Source organism: Hemitrygon akajei, chromosome 2 (genome assembly GCF_048418815.1).
Source record: "Hemitrygon akajei chromosome 2, sHemAka1.3, whole genome shotgun sequence".
Classification (NCBI taxonomy): domain Eukaryota; kingdom Metazoa; phylum Chordata; class Chondrichthyes; order Myliobatiformes; family Dasyatidae; genus Hemitrygon; species Hemitrygon akajei.
In genome coordinates, this window is record NC_133125.1 from 132976372 (window position 1) to 132993896 (window position 17525).

Sequence of the window (17525 nt, forward strand, 5' to 3'; positions counted from 1 at the left end):
TAGGGAATATAACATGGCGACATTGTTCTTTTCAGGGCTAACAACCCTGACTGGTAAAACAAAATTGTTACAGCACGAGGAACCCTTCTACATCTGAGTGCGTTGGTATTCTTGAGTTTCCTCCTGGGACTTGCGTGACTGACAGTAGTGAAAGCCAAGAAAAAGCTGCCGACATGATGAAGGAAGCCCTGAAGCCACCAGAGATAGGGGACCTTCACTGCTGCCCTAAACGTCAGAGACTTAATGGGCAGACAGACAGACTTCGTTCTTTACTTTAGTAACTTGTAATGAATCACATAAACAGCAAAGAATGATTGATCAGACAATATATTTACAATATCACTCAAATATTAAACACACAACAGTGAGCCGTCCAGCAACAAAGAGATAGACTGATCAGGGAGGCAGACAATTTTCAGAACATGCTTGAAGCTTTGAAGACCAGTCAGTAGCTGGACAACACAGAAGCCATCCAAACCAAGCCAGGCTCATGCTGGATCAAGTCTTCACCTTGTTCTGCTTAAGTGTTGCCTTGTTCCTGCCTTTGAAACAGCACAGAAACAGGACCTTCTCTCCACGGAGTCCATGCTCACCCATCAATCATCTATTTTCACCCATCCTACGTTAATTTCATTTTTTTTCCATTCTCATCACATTCTTATTAACTTGTCATATTTTACCACTCACCTACAATGGGGACAAATTTCTGTAACCAATTACTCTGCCATCTGTAATGTTTTGAAGGGACCCAGAGCACCTTCATTAATCTTGTCCAGCCACAGCGAGAGAGTGTGAGATCCCCACCAATAGCTCCAGAGGCTTGGATTGAACCTAAGTCTTTCATGCTGTGGAAGAGCAGTTCTACCAACTGCACTGCTGTGCTGAATCCAATAAGAAGCTCATTTCTGCAACAGAATATTGCAACAGAAACCTCAATCAAGCATTGCTCTTGACAGATCTTACTTAAAACTAAAAATTCCTGATGCATGTTATGCTCACAGCCATCAGGTTAGCTACTGCATGATACATTAATGTGTCATGGTATGTCATAGGATCTTCAGCTTCTGTGCTCGATGAAAGTTATCATTGCATCTCTTACCATTTCATTGCAATTTTGTAACCTGTGTGATTGGATTAATAAGTGAAGGTGCAAAGTGTTGGCTCCAGTTTTTTCTGTATGCTAGTTTAACTTGCAAAACAACACATAATGTACAGTGATTCCCTTTTAATGAGGGGAAAAAAAGCATCGAAGATTACAGTTTCTCATTGCTCCCTTTGATTCCAATTGGAAAGTTTCGCTGAATGCTGGAGAATGGCACTGACTGTGCCCCAGTAGCGAGGGTTTACCTTCAATTGATATTTCTCAGTTATGGATGTGAAGGATTTCGAGTCAGCAGGAATTAATTAACAAAGGAAAGAAACAGGCAGAAAAAGTAGTTTGTACATCTAAATTAAGACCAACTTTACATTAGAAAGTATTTTATTTTCTTTCTAATTGACAAAATCTTGTACTTTGGATACATATTCAGGCGGGAAGTAGTGAGGGGGTGGTTAAGACATTGAGCTTAGTTGATGATTGTTTCTTTATAAAATTGTTCTGAGTCATTTGTTCTGGAAATAAAAATTCCAGCTGAAAACTAGTGGAGACATTTAATCATGAAAGGCAAATAAAATGAAATTATTTACTTTGGATTAAGCCGATCTAAACAGACTCCTGTTATCCTATCAAAGCAGAGTTTAAGAATACTAAATTATCTTTGGCAGCCAACAGTGTATGAACAAGTTTTCCAGTATATAACATATTCAAGAATGATTACATGTAATAAGCAAAGCTGAAGTCCTGAAGCATGCAACTCATTTCCCTTCACTTTTACGCACTTAAACATTTTGAGTGGCATGAACACTCATTTGTTAACGGATGAATATAATGTTTATAATGTGTTTTTGTTTCTTGAGCTTTTTCTTACTCTTGTCTTCTACTCTTGAAGGGCTGACCCTTTCTTTGTCGACAGTCCCTCGAGGAGACCTGGCCCATGTGGTTTAATGTGTTTTCAGTTGCATGAAATTTGGCAGGCACTGTTGAATTGAAGAGATGTAGAACCTCTGACCTTGACAACAAGCCATAGGTTAAGGTGAGGGCTAGTGTGGATCCAAGTAAAGTGGAGTCTGGAATGCATAGCCCACACAGGTAGTGAAGGCAGGTAGGCTTAAAGCTCACCGGACTTTATGCTCAGTCATTGATGGGGAAATGTTTTGATAAAGACTTTATAACACTAGGATTCTGGCAGACAACCTGTGAGAATCACTCCCCCCTCCCACTTTCTGTGCATCCCATCAGATATGGGCCTGCTGGTCCTCTCATCTCCCAGACAGTGAAACCACTGTTCAATCTATTGCGCGGATCTGTGCGGTGATCAGATTATCGGAAAGTAGGGTGAATGTTTCACAATTTGCGGGTACCAATGATGCTCTGCAACTGATCAATGAAACTATGGATGCACCTCTTTTTTCATGTTTATTTCAACCTCCATTCATGACCTATCACAGTGATGTAGGCATTATCTCGCCTCTTCTGAGTTCAGCATGGTGTGAGAGTTGACATTCATCATCACTTTTGGTTCTGTTCTAATAAGTAATTTGGTTTGTCATCACATGTAGAAATATTATACTTATAGACACAACATTTCTATGATAAATGATGACAAATAGTAAGTTATTGAATACTAATACTCAGCAGGCACTGGAGTATTGGGGCTTCATTACTTGTTGCTGTCAATAATCCAGTCTGTTGAATTCAGTGGACCTGCATAAATCCAACGGGCATAGGACCCCTTTACCATGAATGAATGAAATGGATTTTCAGCCATGTTTCAGGCAACCACGGACATTCGATTTCTGTAAAATTTTAAACTTAAACGGCAGTAAGTGACTCAATTTTTCAGGAGCTTGAGTGTTGCCATACAGTTTCAGCAAAACTATGTTGTGAAGGAAGAAAAGCTGAGGACACAGGCTTGCTTTCCAAGATAATAATAATGCCACAAATCATTCTGTAAAGGAGGCCTTTATTATTACATTGGGTTGTACAAAATTTAGGGTTTAAGTCACCATAGTGCAAGTGCGATTTGATTAAGTTGAAGGGAGTGTAGAAAATGTTCACAAGAATACTCAGAAGATTCATTTCAGATGAACCACACCCACTGAGCTGCTTTCTCTGTCCTCCTGATGCACCCAGCTTTGCTCTTCCCTCACTGGTCCCATCTGTCTATCACCCACACAGTTTACCTAACTGGACTCCCCTTCTCCTCAGAACTTCTCCATCTGCCCTTCATCCCTCCCTTATCTGGTTCTTCTTATCACCCTTCTTACTTATCACAAATTTCAGCATTGGCAGCCTCTTGTCAGAATCAGAATAAACATTATTATCAGAATCATAGTCAGGTTTATTATCACTGACATATGCTGGGAAATTTGTTTTGTGACAGCAATACAGTGGAAGGCATATAAAAAGTTAGTCCAGGTTACCTACAATAAATAAATAAAGTGAAAAAAGGAATAGTGAGATAGCATTCATGAACTGTTCATAAATCTGGTGGTAAAGGGGAAGAAGCTGATCTTAAAATGTTAAGTGTGTGTCTTCAGGGTCCTGCACCTTCTCCCTGATGGTAGTAATGAGAAGAGGGCATGTCTCAAGAGGCGAGAGTCCTTAATCATGGATGCCGCTTTCTTGAAATCTTGCCTTTTGAAGAGGTCCTTAACAATGCGGAGACTTGTGCTTGTGATGGAGCTGGCTGAGTATACAACCTTCCACAGTCTCTTTGAATCCTGTGCATTGGAGCTTCCATACCAGGCAATGATGCAACTAGTCGGAATACTCTCCATCGTACATCTGTAGAAATTTGCTAGAGTCTTTTGTGGCAAACTAAACCTCCTCAAACTCCCAATAAACTATAGCCACTGTCTTAACTGTTTCAAATTTTTTTTGTTTTATGGCATCAGTAAGACATTATTATAATTTGCCAACAATTGCCATAAGTTACAAAATAAATAACTAGTGCAAAAGGCAGAATAATGAGGTAGTGTCATTCATGGGCTCGTGGACCATTCAGAAATCTGGTGATGGAGTGATCGAAGGTTTTGGGAGGAAAGCGAAGATGGTACAGGTGGACAAAGTAATGACTTGCAGACAGCAAGCTAAACTGCTAATAATTCTTCTAAATATACTTTATCGGGACTATTCACAGCCTGCAATTTCCCATTGTGAGGTGTGCTTTTGTACAATCTGTAAAACTGCCATTTTAGTGGTATCCTGAAATATTTGGTGAATTGGATTCTCAAGAATGCAAGTATGACCACACCAGCCATTGCTGGAGTAGACTGGGAGCTGGAGTGAAATGGCAGGGCTCAGGCCCAACAGCGGATAACAAGCCAAAGTTTGGCTTATTTAAGCACCAATCAGGATTAAAAAGTTTAAGGCTTTGAGGCCAAGGGCAGAGGATGAATGAGTGTTCAGATCACTACTCCATGATGCTGTATTTCCCTCAGTGCTGAACTGACTCTGCAGCTGCGTCCTGTGGCCTGCAGCCATCGGCACTGCCTCAGCACCGAAACTTGCTCTGTCTCTGTGGCCTGCAGCCATCGGTACTACCTTAGCACTGAACCTCGCTCCGTGTCTGTGGCCTGCAGCCATCGGGCTTCTGGACCAGCTGTAACACTGAAATGGTTCAATGTTTTGGGGACTCTGTGGCTCTTGTTCAGTGGATTGTTTGATTGCTTTTTGTAATTGTCTACACACTTTGTTCATCTTTTTGCAAGTGGGATGTTTGGCTGTCGTTGTGTGCTTTTTTTGTGAATTCTATTGTGTTTCTGTGTTTTGTGGTTGTCTGCAGAAAGATGAATCTCAAAGTTGTACTGTAATTACTCTGATGATAAATGTACTTTGAACCTCTATTGTGCTTCTGATGGAGCCTGCTGAGTCTCTGATCCTCTCGCAATCCTCTGTTTATCTCTGCTTTTCACCTTTCATCTCTGTCTCTAGCTCCATCCTTTCCTACCCACTTGATTCCACCTATCCTCATCTGGTTTACCTATTGCCTGCCAGCCCTGGTCTCACCCCCTCCCTTTCACCTCTATACACTCTCAGTCCTGATGCAGCCACCAGTGCTGTTTAACCTTCCAAGTTCCTCTAGTAGTTTACTTTTTGCTCCAGTAGCAAAGATGCTGCCTGGATTGAAGGGTTTGAGTTATGAGGAGAAATTGGATTGTCTGGGTTTGTTTTCCCCAGAGCAAAGGAGGTTAAGAGGTGATGTCATAAGACTACATTAAATAATGAGGGATGTAGATAGGATAGATATATGTTTATCTCTGAGTTTAAGAACTGAGGAATACAATGCAATTAATATTATCTATCTGAATGTAAGTGCATTCAGTTTAGCAACGTAGCTTTTTGTGTGTACAATGTGTTACTGCTTGCTGTGATATACAGTATATAAAGGACCTAAAGCAATGTGCTTCAGATGTAGGCATTTGCAATAAGCAATGTAGGCATTTAAATTTAAATTTCTTGTAACCTGACTTTCAGCTAATCACATGACAGGGTTCAGTTAAGAGTTCAGGAATGCCGATTTGTATGGGTGCAACACTAGAGTTCATACTAAATCAGAAGGGTCAAATAAAGAAAAAAATCACCAGTCCTGATGTGGGGTCTTGGCCCAAAAAGTCGACTCTTTATTTGTTTCCATAGACGCTGCCTGGCATGCTGAAATGTGTGTGTTGCTCTGGATTTCCAGCATGTGCAGACTTTCTCATGTTTATAATCAGCTTTAGAGATGGACGTTTTGGCATGCAAGCCGAAGTTTCATTGTGATACACACTGTACCACCCCAATCACATTTGTTACCAACTTTACACCAAAATTCAATATGTAACACACAATAGTTGAACTTCAAGACCATAATAACACCAAAATGTACATTTTATAGTACCTCTTATGTGAACTGAAGTTCATAAACCATACTGAGGGATGTTGCTGTACATGATCAGGAAGTTGTTTAAAGGGGTAGGTTTTGGAACTATTCTGAAGTAAAAGAATGACGCTCTGCTTATAATTTACATCTACTCTCATGCATCTGAATATGTTGTGATACTTTGCCATATTGTTGATTGTTGTGTGGATCTTTTTTTAAAAATTATACCCTTGATCATTGCTCATTCTTATTGTCCTGTTCATGTTTGCAGTGCAATCAACCATTTTTTCATTATTATGCAAAATATATCTGTTCTTTGCACACAATAACCTGATGTGTTCTGAAAATGTAACACATTCAGCAGTTTAGTGTGTGACATTTTGCAATATGGCTTTAAGGAATTCTGGGATATTTTAGATACACATCATTGCTGAGGCTGTCTCTTGTCAGCACTTTAATATTAAAATATCGCAAGAAACTCTAACATTTAATTTAACTCTTGGACTGCTTGAATATCTCAACTGTAAACACATTTCTTTCTGGTTTGTCATTATGAATTTCAGATGGTGAAATCACATCTGTTGAAACTGTTTGACCATCACTAAAGCAAAATTATATGAGACTTTGCCATAATTATTAACTGTTCACTGTTATCATACCTGAAATATAGCACGTTTGCCAAAAGATATATTGTCAATGATTTTCACAGTAAATAATCAAGCCATGAGTACACATCATTGGAGATTTTAAAGGGTGCATAAGTCAGAGATTTGGAATTTCAACCAAACTCTATGGGAAGAAAAATAATGTTTTATAATTACTCCTTTGTCTAATTAGTTATTGTATAATCATCCTCAGTTACAATACCCCTTCCCCTTTTTGTAATTGTTCCATTAATGATGCTCTAATCACTTTGAGGTACCAATTCTTCTGTAATCACTCCCAGTCCATTATTGCTTTTATAATTATTCTTGGATTTCCATTCATCATTTTGTAGTTTCTCCTGGTTATCCATTATTCACACCCAGGCAATATAAGTTATTCTCCAAACACTCTTGCGTATTCACCAATCTCCATATAATCACCCTCAGGTACCCATTTGTCATTCCTAAATTACTCCCAGGTATGTTAACTGGACCCTAATCATTCTCAGACAATCAACATTTTCTCTGTGAAACTCCACTTTGATGACATTTATGGGAAATTGTGTTCAATTATTCTCCAAGTGGAGTTATTTCTTTTGTTACTTAGAGGATCAATACTTCGCACATATGAAATCGAGTCACAATTTGCACTGGCAAATGAGAATCACATCGCATTGTGTGGCTTTTAAGAATTACTTTGTACCAGATCCTGTCAACTGTCTTAGTTTATTTTGTTTAACGTAGGTGCTGGGAAAACACTGATGCAGCCCCATTTTCTTTCCCCACAAAATTCCAAGCCCCTCCACAGACCCTCACTAAAAAAGACACCATTACTGAAAAGATTAAATACAGTAATGTGTATATATTTTAAGAGGGTAGCACAGATGACTAAGTTGACATTTATGTGCACAGTTGAAGAACTACACAGTCAGAGGATGTAGAAGACCCCATTATTTTGAAGAAGAGCTGATAGCATTTTGCTTAATATTTATCTGTCACCAAGTATCCTTGAAACTATTGTTTGATGGAGCAACACACAAAATGCTGAAGGAACTCAGCAATTCAGGCGGCAGCTTCAGTACCTTTTGTGTCTGGTTTTGATAGGATCACAGCCAAAGGCAGCATTTGCTGTCCAAATCTAATTTCTCCTGAACTGATGAGGCAGTTAGGAGTTTAGAACATCGGTATTTCTGGAGTCACGTATAGATCAGACTGGGTGGGTGCCTCAGTAAATCGGATTGGTTTCCATGACAATCCAGTAGTTTCATTGGTTCTGGTGTTGGTTTACTATTGTTACACATACTGAGATGCAGTAAAAAGCTTTTGTTTGCAAGCCATCCAGACAGATCCTGTCAAACATAAGTTGACTGTGTTAGTAAAATGGAAAATTGAATGTAGAATATAATGTAGCAGTTATAGAGAAAGTGTAGTGCCAGGTAGACAAAGAAAATGCAAGGGCAGTGAAAGGGTAGACTGGGAGATGAGTAGTTAAGTAGGATAGAAGCTGTTCTTTAACCCTGGTGATCCATACTCTTAGACTTCTGTACATTCTGTCCGAGAGGAGAGAGATTGACCAGGGTGAGAGTGATCCTTAATCACATGGGCTGTTCTCCTGGAGGAGCAGGAAGTGTGCACAGTGTTAGTAGAAGGAAGACCAGTTTGAGTGATGGATATGGCTGCGTTTACAATCCCCTGCAACTTTTTGCGTTAGTGGAAAGACCAGTTGCCACAACAAGCTGAGATGCACCTGTACAGGGTGCTTTCTATGATGCACCCTGTAAAATTTGATACGAGTCATCATGGACTTGCTGTTTTTCCTTAACCCTCAGCCGTTGTTGTAATTTCCTGGACATAGCATCTACTTGGCATCAATTGTCACCATTAGTGATAATAATTTCTGATACCTATATTTTAACTTAGCACTGAAGTTTAGCTTTTTCAGCTGACCTAGCAGGATTCAAACTCATGGCAGCTGAGGGTACAACTTAGCAGATTTTTGTCATATTATTGTTTGTGGGAACTGAACATGCAGAAATTTGATGTTGCATTTTCTTTATTACTTGTGTAGTATTTTTGGATTACCCCAAACCATATAAATTCAAGTTATTTCCTTTAAAAGATAGAAAGGAAAGCATCAAAATTTCTATAATGCTTTTTGCAGTTTGAACTCCCAGGAAATCGAGAGCAATTATCAGGATAATATCTTTCATAAGAGTCTATTACTGGCACAACATAATACTTCGGAGTTACATTGTAGGCCTTCTGTGGCTTCACACCTTAAACATTTGAGTTGTCCAACACAGCTCACTGTCATAAACACGGTTAATACTATCACTATAGGGCCCCTGAGCTACAAATAGGCTTAGACAATAATATATAGGTTAAGCAACTGGTACTTTTGTTGAAGGTTGTGATCTGATAGAAACCAGTTTCCCAAGACTGTCTGTGGTCCAGATGCTTGTGCCTCTTGTGTGTTCCTATGGCTTGGATTACTTGGCCAAAAGTTATTTTCACTGTTTAATTATGAATTGAGAGCAAGCTGCCTTTGAAACCCAGGGAACTTCAAGCTGTCATTCACTTTGATGCATCTCTGCTCTCGCTGAAATGCAAACAACCTAGAACAATAAACGATGATGATCACAGACAAAATGCTGGTGGAACTCAGCAAGTCGTGTAGCATCTATGGAGCAGAATAGACAGTTGATGTTTTGTGCAGAGACCCTTCATCAGGACTGGAAAGGAAGGGACTGAAGCCAGTGTAAGAAGTTGGGAGGAAAGACAAGAGTACAAGCTGGCAGGTGATGGGTGAAGCTATGTGGGGTGGAGGTGGGTGGGTGAGGGGGCGGGGGATGATTTGAGAAGCTGGGAGGAATTGGGTGGAAGAGGTAAAGAGCTAAAGAAGAAAGAATCTAATAAGAAAGGACAATGGACCATGGAAGAAAAGGATGGAGGAGGGGAACGAAAGTTAGGTAACAGGCACATGAGGAGAAGATAAGGAGTGAAAGGGTAAGCAGAAAGAGGAAAGATGGAGGAATGAGAAATTACTGGAAGTTTAAAGAAAAATCCACATTCATGCTATCAGGTTGGTGGCTACCCAGACAGAATAAGAGATGTTGCCCCCGCCCCTACCCCCCAACCTGAGTTTGGCCTCGACGTGACAGTAAAGGAGGCGATGGACGAACATGTCGCAATGGGAGCGGGGAGTCAGACTGAACTGGGTAACCACCGAGAGATTCTACCTTTTGCAGCGGGCAGAGCAAAGGTGTTCGACAAAGTGAATCATCAATCTGTTGAGGTCATCTGAAAACTACTAAGCGAGTAATAAAGAAAATGCAGCGTCAGATTTCCGCATATTCAGTTTCCACAAACAGTAATATGACAAAAATCTGCTAAATTGATGTAGAGGAGGCTGCATTGGGAGTACCAGATGACGACGGCAGACATGCAGATGAACTGTCACCTCACCTGGAAGAACTGAATGGTGGTGAAGGAGGCAGTATAGGGACAGGGGTGGCACTTGTCACACTTGCAGGATTAAGTGCCAAGAGGGAGATCAGTCGGGAGGGACGAGTTTGCAAGGGATGATTATTGTAGTGGCCGTAAGCAGACAAGTCATTCACTTGTAATAAACAGCAACATCTCTCTCTAACTTTCTACGGTGAATGAAGGTGAAGAAAGGGTTAACTGGGAGTTGAGGGGAGAGATTAAATAGCATGTATGTGGGACAGATTTAGTGGGAACACTAAATCAGCTTGAATTCTGGTAGGAAATAAGAAAAAATTAACCATTTGAAAAACTCAAAATGTAAGCCATGTAATTCTACACCTGCTATTGAATATATCAAGGAAAAATAATCCTTTGATTATGTACATATGTGCAGCGCAAGTTAACATTGTCTAAATAACAAATCTGCTAAACGTGATTCTTAGCCCTTACACCGATTTTTCATTAGTGGTTACAAAAACCATTTTAATGCTTTTCTCCCACATACCTCCTCCCTCAGGCTCATCCAGACCAAATTTCACAGCCAGTTTCAGCTTTTGAAATGGAAAAATGGTTTCAAGTCACTGCTACAGCTTAATGACTTCTGACTGTTGAGAAATGTTAATTTAAGCCAGACCAAATGTTCCTCAGCTGCAAATATTTGGTGTTGTTCGCTAGGAATGGGGAAGATTTATGACAACCCTGTGGCAAAGAGTCTACACTCACATGCTTTACATTACAATTGTTTCCCATATTAGCAGATAAAAGGCTATCAGAGGGGGCGGGAGTTGGCAGCAGGGATTATTGTGTGGTGGAGTGGGGTGGGGGGAGGCAGTGTTGGGGTGGGAGGATGACAGGGAAGAAACTTTCCATGAAAACAAATGCAGGCCTGAAGGGATAGGCATCGGAAAGACAGCTGCAGGGGACGCAGTCTGCAGCTTTCATTGTTCTGCTACTGAATCGGATCAACTCTGTCCAGAAGCAGTAGGCAACTCAATTGCCAGTCTGTATCTATATTTTGGTCCCTTACAGCCAACCCACAACCGTGCCAGTAGGAGGGTTAATAGTTTGCTGGCGGATGTGGAACGGAGTGACAGGTTCATTGTACTGTCAGGAGCAATGATCGATTTTCTGAGCTGTTGTAACACTGTGCTTTTGTGTCATTGAGCAAGGTGTCAGCAAATCTTTTGCATATTGTTTGTTCCCACTTATTGGGCTGTTTATAATAAGCTCATCTTTTGTTTTGCTGCTCTTGGTCCTTTTGCCTCTCTGCTGAATGTGGTGATTTTGTCACACCAATGCCCAATTTTCACCTGGGTTGAGTATTGATGGACTACTCAGACACATGCATCGCAGACCAGTTCAGTCTAGAACACGTCACTCAATCTCACACAAGTATTGGGTTCAGGAGTAAGAACTCTGACTGAACATCCCTCTGTTTGATCAAATAGGAAGACAAGCAATCTAAGCTATTAACGTTTCAGCTTGTCAAAACATATTGAAGCATCAGAAGATTGAATAGTAACCTGGAAGAGGTATATAGCATCATGAGGCATAAACAGGGAGAAAGCATATACCCTTATACATGGTTGCTATAAACCAGAAGTCTTAGCTTTATGGTCAGAGGTTACTTCGGGGGTGGCTTCTTCAAGCAAAGAGCAGAGCATTTTTCATAATGAGCTGCCAGAAATTGTGGTTGAGGAGGGCCAAACATAAGCAAATGGAATAAGCTCACTGGGCAACACAGTCAGCATGGGAGAGTTGGGCTGAAGGGATGGTTTCCATGTTGTATGACTCTGTAACTCTGACTTGCTCTAAAATGGATGCTTTAGTTTGACATTGATAACATTCTTGAACACATTGCACTTCTAAGTACAAAAAAGTCTATACATTGGGGTGATAATATTCTTCTCCAGCCCCTATAACATAACATTGTAGTACCTTTAAGGTGGAGAAATACAAACAGCAAACTCTATCCCAACTATTTCTTTAGTTGTCCTTTGCTGATAAATCAATCATCTCATATTGGACAGCTAATTGTCTCCCTATGGTAAACAGGATGATAGGGTCTCAGCTGGTTCCCTGAACAAACCCATCAGAGCCATCGAAATATCTTCTTGCAACTTATTTTCTCTCATATGCCCATCAAGACCTCTTTGATCCCTTGCTACCCACCTTATAGAGCCACTTAACCCAGCTGTGCATCTTTGGGACACCGGGAGAAATTGAAGTTAATGGTAGTAACCCACAAGGTCACTAGAAGAACATGTAAACTTAGCAGAGACATCACCAAGGTCAGGATTGAACTGGGGTCACTGGAGCTGGGAGGAACCTGCTCTAACTTGTTGCAGCTTTGCACAGCCCTCTGAGATGAGCCTGAGTAAAATGGGTTACATAGAGATATAACAAGTAATCTTGCTTGGCCTGCTTAAGTCCTAGAGTGATATTTCCTGGAATTTTGGGGATCTTGACCAAAATAGTGGTTAGGCCAGCATTTATGGCCATTTCTAATTATCCTTTGACAATGGCAGACTGGAACACTTGAGAGTCTAGTAATTCTGCAGACACAGGTATACCAGAACAGGTAATAGTGGTAGTTTACCTCCTCTAAAGGGGACTAACGAATCAGATAAACTTTGATGATAATCTATTAGTTTTGTGGTAAGTACTACTAATATCTTTAAAAAATTGAGGCTTAACAACTGTATTATTAACTTAAACTATACCTCAAGGTACCAGATTAAGAGCTGAGATGAAAGGACTTTCACCCCTCAAAGGACCATGAGTTTTCCAGTGACTAGGTACTTGACATGGAGATAGATATATTTTTGGGAGATTAAAGGGAAGAAAAAGACATGGGGATGGTGCAGGAAGAAGAAGTGAGATAGAAGATAGGTTGTGAACACATTAAACAGTGAAGGACATTTGAAGGACCAAATGCTCTTATTTGTAATCTCCCGATGTAAAATATAGGCCATCCTTAGTATTCTGATGTGTAGTGAAGGAAAAATTATTGTTGACAATAAGACAAATTTATCAGTTTATATTGTCGTATAATGAAACCAACTAATGAATGTACAGCCTCTTCTTAGGCCATGTTATCAGAATGTATAGATGGGAGGAACATCAAAATATTACAGATGATTTGGCTCTCTTGTTTTTTTCCTCTTCTCTGTGAGGAAACTATTTTACTCCCTTTAATATCTTCCTTGATTAGATCCAGATCTAATCCAATTTGTAATTTGTAGTCTGCCATCACTTTCTAAATGTGCTGCTATAATTTTCCAAGGTATTTGGATTCTCCAATCCTGCACATTCCTAATTTCCATTACGCAACCAGAGATCTTCAACTGGCCCTGCTACTTCCCGGTATGCATTTTTCTCATTTTTCTATTTTTATGCTGCTCCTTAAACCACCCCAGTTTCACTGGGTTTGCCCACAATCCCTTTACGTGGCTCTTATCAATCTTTCTTCTTTCATAGTGCTCCTCTTCAGTACTCCAGGATGGTGTCAAAGTTCAAAGTATTATCAAAGTACATATATGCAACCATATATTACCGTGAGATTCTTTTTTTTCTAGAGGCTTTCACAGTAGAATACAGAAATACAATAGAAAAGTTGAAAAACTACACAAAAACAAAGACCAGCAAATAATCAATGTGCAAAAGAAGACGAACTGCAAATACAAAAAAAAAGATCCGAAAAACCAGTAGCATAGCAGTTAGCACAGCACCTTACAGCACCAGCAGCCTGGGTTCAATTATTGCTGCTGTCTGTTAGGAGTTTGAATGTTCTCCCCGTGACCACATGGGTTACCTCTGGGTGCTTTGGTTTCCTTCCACTGTCCAAAGACGTAGCAGTTAGTAGGTTAACTGTTCATTGTAAATTGTCCTGTGATTAGGCTAGGATTAAGTCAAGGGTTGCTGGGTGGCATGGCTTGAAGGGCCAGAAGGTCCTATTCTGCTCCGAATCTCAATAAATAAAAAGAATAAATAAGTAAATAAATAATACTAAGAACATGAGTTCTAAGTGCTTGAAAGTGAATCCATAGGCTGTGGAATGTGTTCAGTGTTGAGGTAAGTGAAATTATCCACGCTGGCTTGGGATCTGGATGGTTTAAGGGTAACTAGTGCTCCCGAACCTAGTGGTGTGCGACCTAAGGCCTCCCTCCTCCCTCCTACCTCCTTCCTGATGGCGGCAGCGAGAAGAGAACATGGCCTGGATGATGGGGTTCCGTTACGATGGATGCTGCTTTCTTGTAGAGGCATTGGTTGGTATGGAGGGCTTTTTTCTGTGATGGGCTGTGCTGAATTCTCCACTTTGTGTAGTTTTTTTTCATTCTATACCAGGCTGTGATGCAACCAGTCAGGTTACTTTCCACTGCATATCTGTGGAAGCTTGTAAAAGTTTTAGATGACATGCCAAATCTTAGCAAACCTCTTGGGAATTAGAGTTACTGCCATGCCTTTTTTATAATGTCATTTATGTGCTGGTCCTAGGGCTGATCCTTTGAAATGATATCACCGAGAAATTTAAAGTTACTGACCTTCTCCACTTCTGATCCCCTAATGAGACTGGCTCATCAACCTTCGGTTTCTTCCTCCTGTAGTGAACCATCAGCACTTTGGTTTCGCTGACATTGACTGAGAGGTTGTTGTTGTGGCACCATTCAGCTAGATTTCCTTGTCACCACCGTTGATTTGGCCAACAGCAGTGGTGTCAGCAGCAAACTTAAAAGGTGTTTGTTATGCTAAACACTCTGTACAAGTCTTGTTTCTGACATAAATGAATAGCAACAAGCTGAATGATGTGATTCCTTTTCTTTGACCCTTTCCCCATTGGAGAGGAAGTTAAGGCACAGCTGAGGATTTCAGCAAAGCTGCAATCACCTGAACAGCCATCAATATCCTAATACTGCACTATTCTAAGGTAGCTTTTGGATGACTTGGAATCTCTCAACATGCAGGCTTGAGTGGGTGCCATGTCACCAATCTGAAGTGATGTCCTGAAACAAGTTGCTGATGTTGCTTTGCAAACATTTGATGAGATTCTCCTCTAGTAACAATCATTCCTTATTACCAAGCAACATGTTCAGAAAGTCCAAGGTTTTTGACAGAAATCAAATATGGTTCTTTGGTAGTTTTGCTTTAGAAAATTTTGGATGGGAATATTTAAATATCACTGGGACCAAAGGAGCTGAATGTCCCCAGATATTCCCTTCTGGTTTCTTCTGGTTTTCTTAAAGACATAGGCAATTACAGTAATAGCACTCATTTTGAATTAATTCCCCTTCTACCCTCCCCCCCCGCCCAACTTTAAAAGCACGCCCTCTGGTGTTTGACATTTCTACCCTCGGCAGAAGATTCTGACTCCTACGCTATCTATGCCTATCGTAATTTTAAAAACCTCTATCAGGTATCCACTTAGCTTCCAACCTTTTAAGGAGAACAGTCCATGTTTGAGCAACCTTCTCTTCTAGCTCTTATCTTCAAATATCTTCAAAACCCTGGTAGTTCTTCTTCTGTACTTTCTGCACAGTCGTCGCATCCTTCTCATTAGCACTGCAAACAAAACTCCAAGAGAGTCTTCTACTTCTCCACATCTTTCACCTTCCCTTGGGGCACTTCTTAAAAGACCTGCGTCTTTGACCGAACTATTTGGTCATCTATTCTTAATATCTCTTGATGGGGTTTAATATCATTTCTTTTATTAGATAAGAATCCAGCTTGTCTTTGATTTTTGACATATTTAAGCCATTATGTAAATAGAAACTATTGTTACAGTATAACCTGTCACTATTTCTTGTGAAATATTTGTAACAAGACAAATGCACTGGCGTTACTTGGCTTCATTATTGTTGTCTAGCGAAGGTCATCTGCTGTTTAGGTCCTTAAATTTTCTTTGGATGTCTTACCCTATACATTTCTGCTGGAAATGAGTCACTCTCCATACACTATCTGCCCTAACTGTCTGTGCATCTGGGAGGTTTTACTCCAGTACAAAGAGCTCCTGACCACCTTGGGAAGGATTTATAAGTTTAAATGCAAGAAGTTAATTAATAGCTGTCCAGTTAATGAGAAACTTCATTTTGCTTTAGCCTCATTAAATTCCCAATATATTCCACGGTGCCCACTTAACAGGGCTCACTGATTATAAGGAGTGCTTTCTTCAAAATGAGCATTTGTAATTTTTTCCAGGTATGTGGATTTGAAATAGAAAAAAAACTTTGCTTCAAATAACTTTTGTTGACAATTTTTTTTCAAAGTCAACTAATTCTCTTTTAGTAAGTAATTAAATAGATTGAGGCAATTTTAAAAGTCTTAATTGTAAAACAGTTTAAAAGAGCACTATTTATATTCTAAGCCTCTTCGATCCTGTCATGTTCTAAAGTTTCAGAAAGTTCCATATATAAGTGAATCCTGGAATTTATTCTTGAGTATAATAACAGGACACTTAAAGAATAATAAGAGCTTTAGAAAGAGTCGATATGGATTAATGAGAGGAACATGAAGTTTGGTGAATTTATTGGAATATTTTGAGTTTGTAACCAGCAGGAAAGGTAAGGGTGAACCAATTGATAGGATATATTTGGGCATTTGGAAAACCTTTGATAAGATGCCATGTGAAAGATCATCAAAAAATGTCAATGTTATTGGTCCTAATATTCCAGTGTGAATGGAGAACTGGTTATTGGATAGATTAAAGAGAATAGAAATAAATGAATCATTTCCAGGTTGAAAGTCGAGACATGAGGTGCCACAAGGAACAGGATACCAGGGTCAAGATACCAGTGTCTATAATCATGTCTCCATAAATGAAGAGGAGGTATTAGGTGCCTTGGTGGGCTCAAAGGTGGATAACACTCCAGGACCAGATGAGATTTATTTCAGGGCATTATAGGAAGCAAATGAAGAGATTACCAGGGTTTTGGCTAAAACGTTCAAATCTTTTATGGATGCAACTAGATACTAGATGACTGGAGGATATCAAATGTGTGAGGCCCCAACAGTTCAGCAACTTTATTAATAATTTGCACGAGGCATTCAAGTGTTAAATATCTCAGTTTGCCAAAGAAACAAAGCTAAATAGCAGTGTAGACTATGAACAAGGTGTAGGGCAGTTCCAATGGGCTGGAGATATTCTACTTGAAATAGCAAAGAACTACAACTGGAATATAACATGAAAATGGGAGGTCATCCACTTGGGTAAAATAATTAGAAATGTGAGGTACTTGTAAAATTGTGAGGCGTTAATATATTTTTCTGTTTTAAGGAACTGGAATCCTTTGCACACAAATAATTGAAAGTTAAAACAATCTTTAATGAACAATTGAAACATCAAATGCTAAGATTGCCTCTGTGGCAAAAGAATTTAGACAGGACTAGAACCATCTCCTAACATTTACAACAGACCAGTTGAGACCACTCCTGCCAT

At 39.9% G+C, this 17525-nt stretch overlaps 1 protein-coding gene across 4 annotated transcripts in view; it reads left to right on the plus strand.

Annotated features, from left to right (window-relative positions):
- The window catches only part of LOC140715756 (dachshund homolog 1-like), a 543203-nt gene that overhangs the window by 453643 nt on the left and 72035 nt on the right, over positions 1 to 17525 (plus strand). The window lies entirely within an intron of this gene.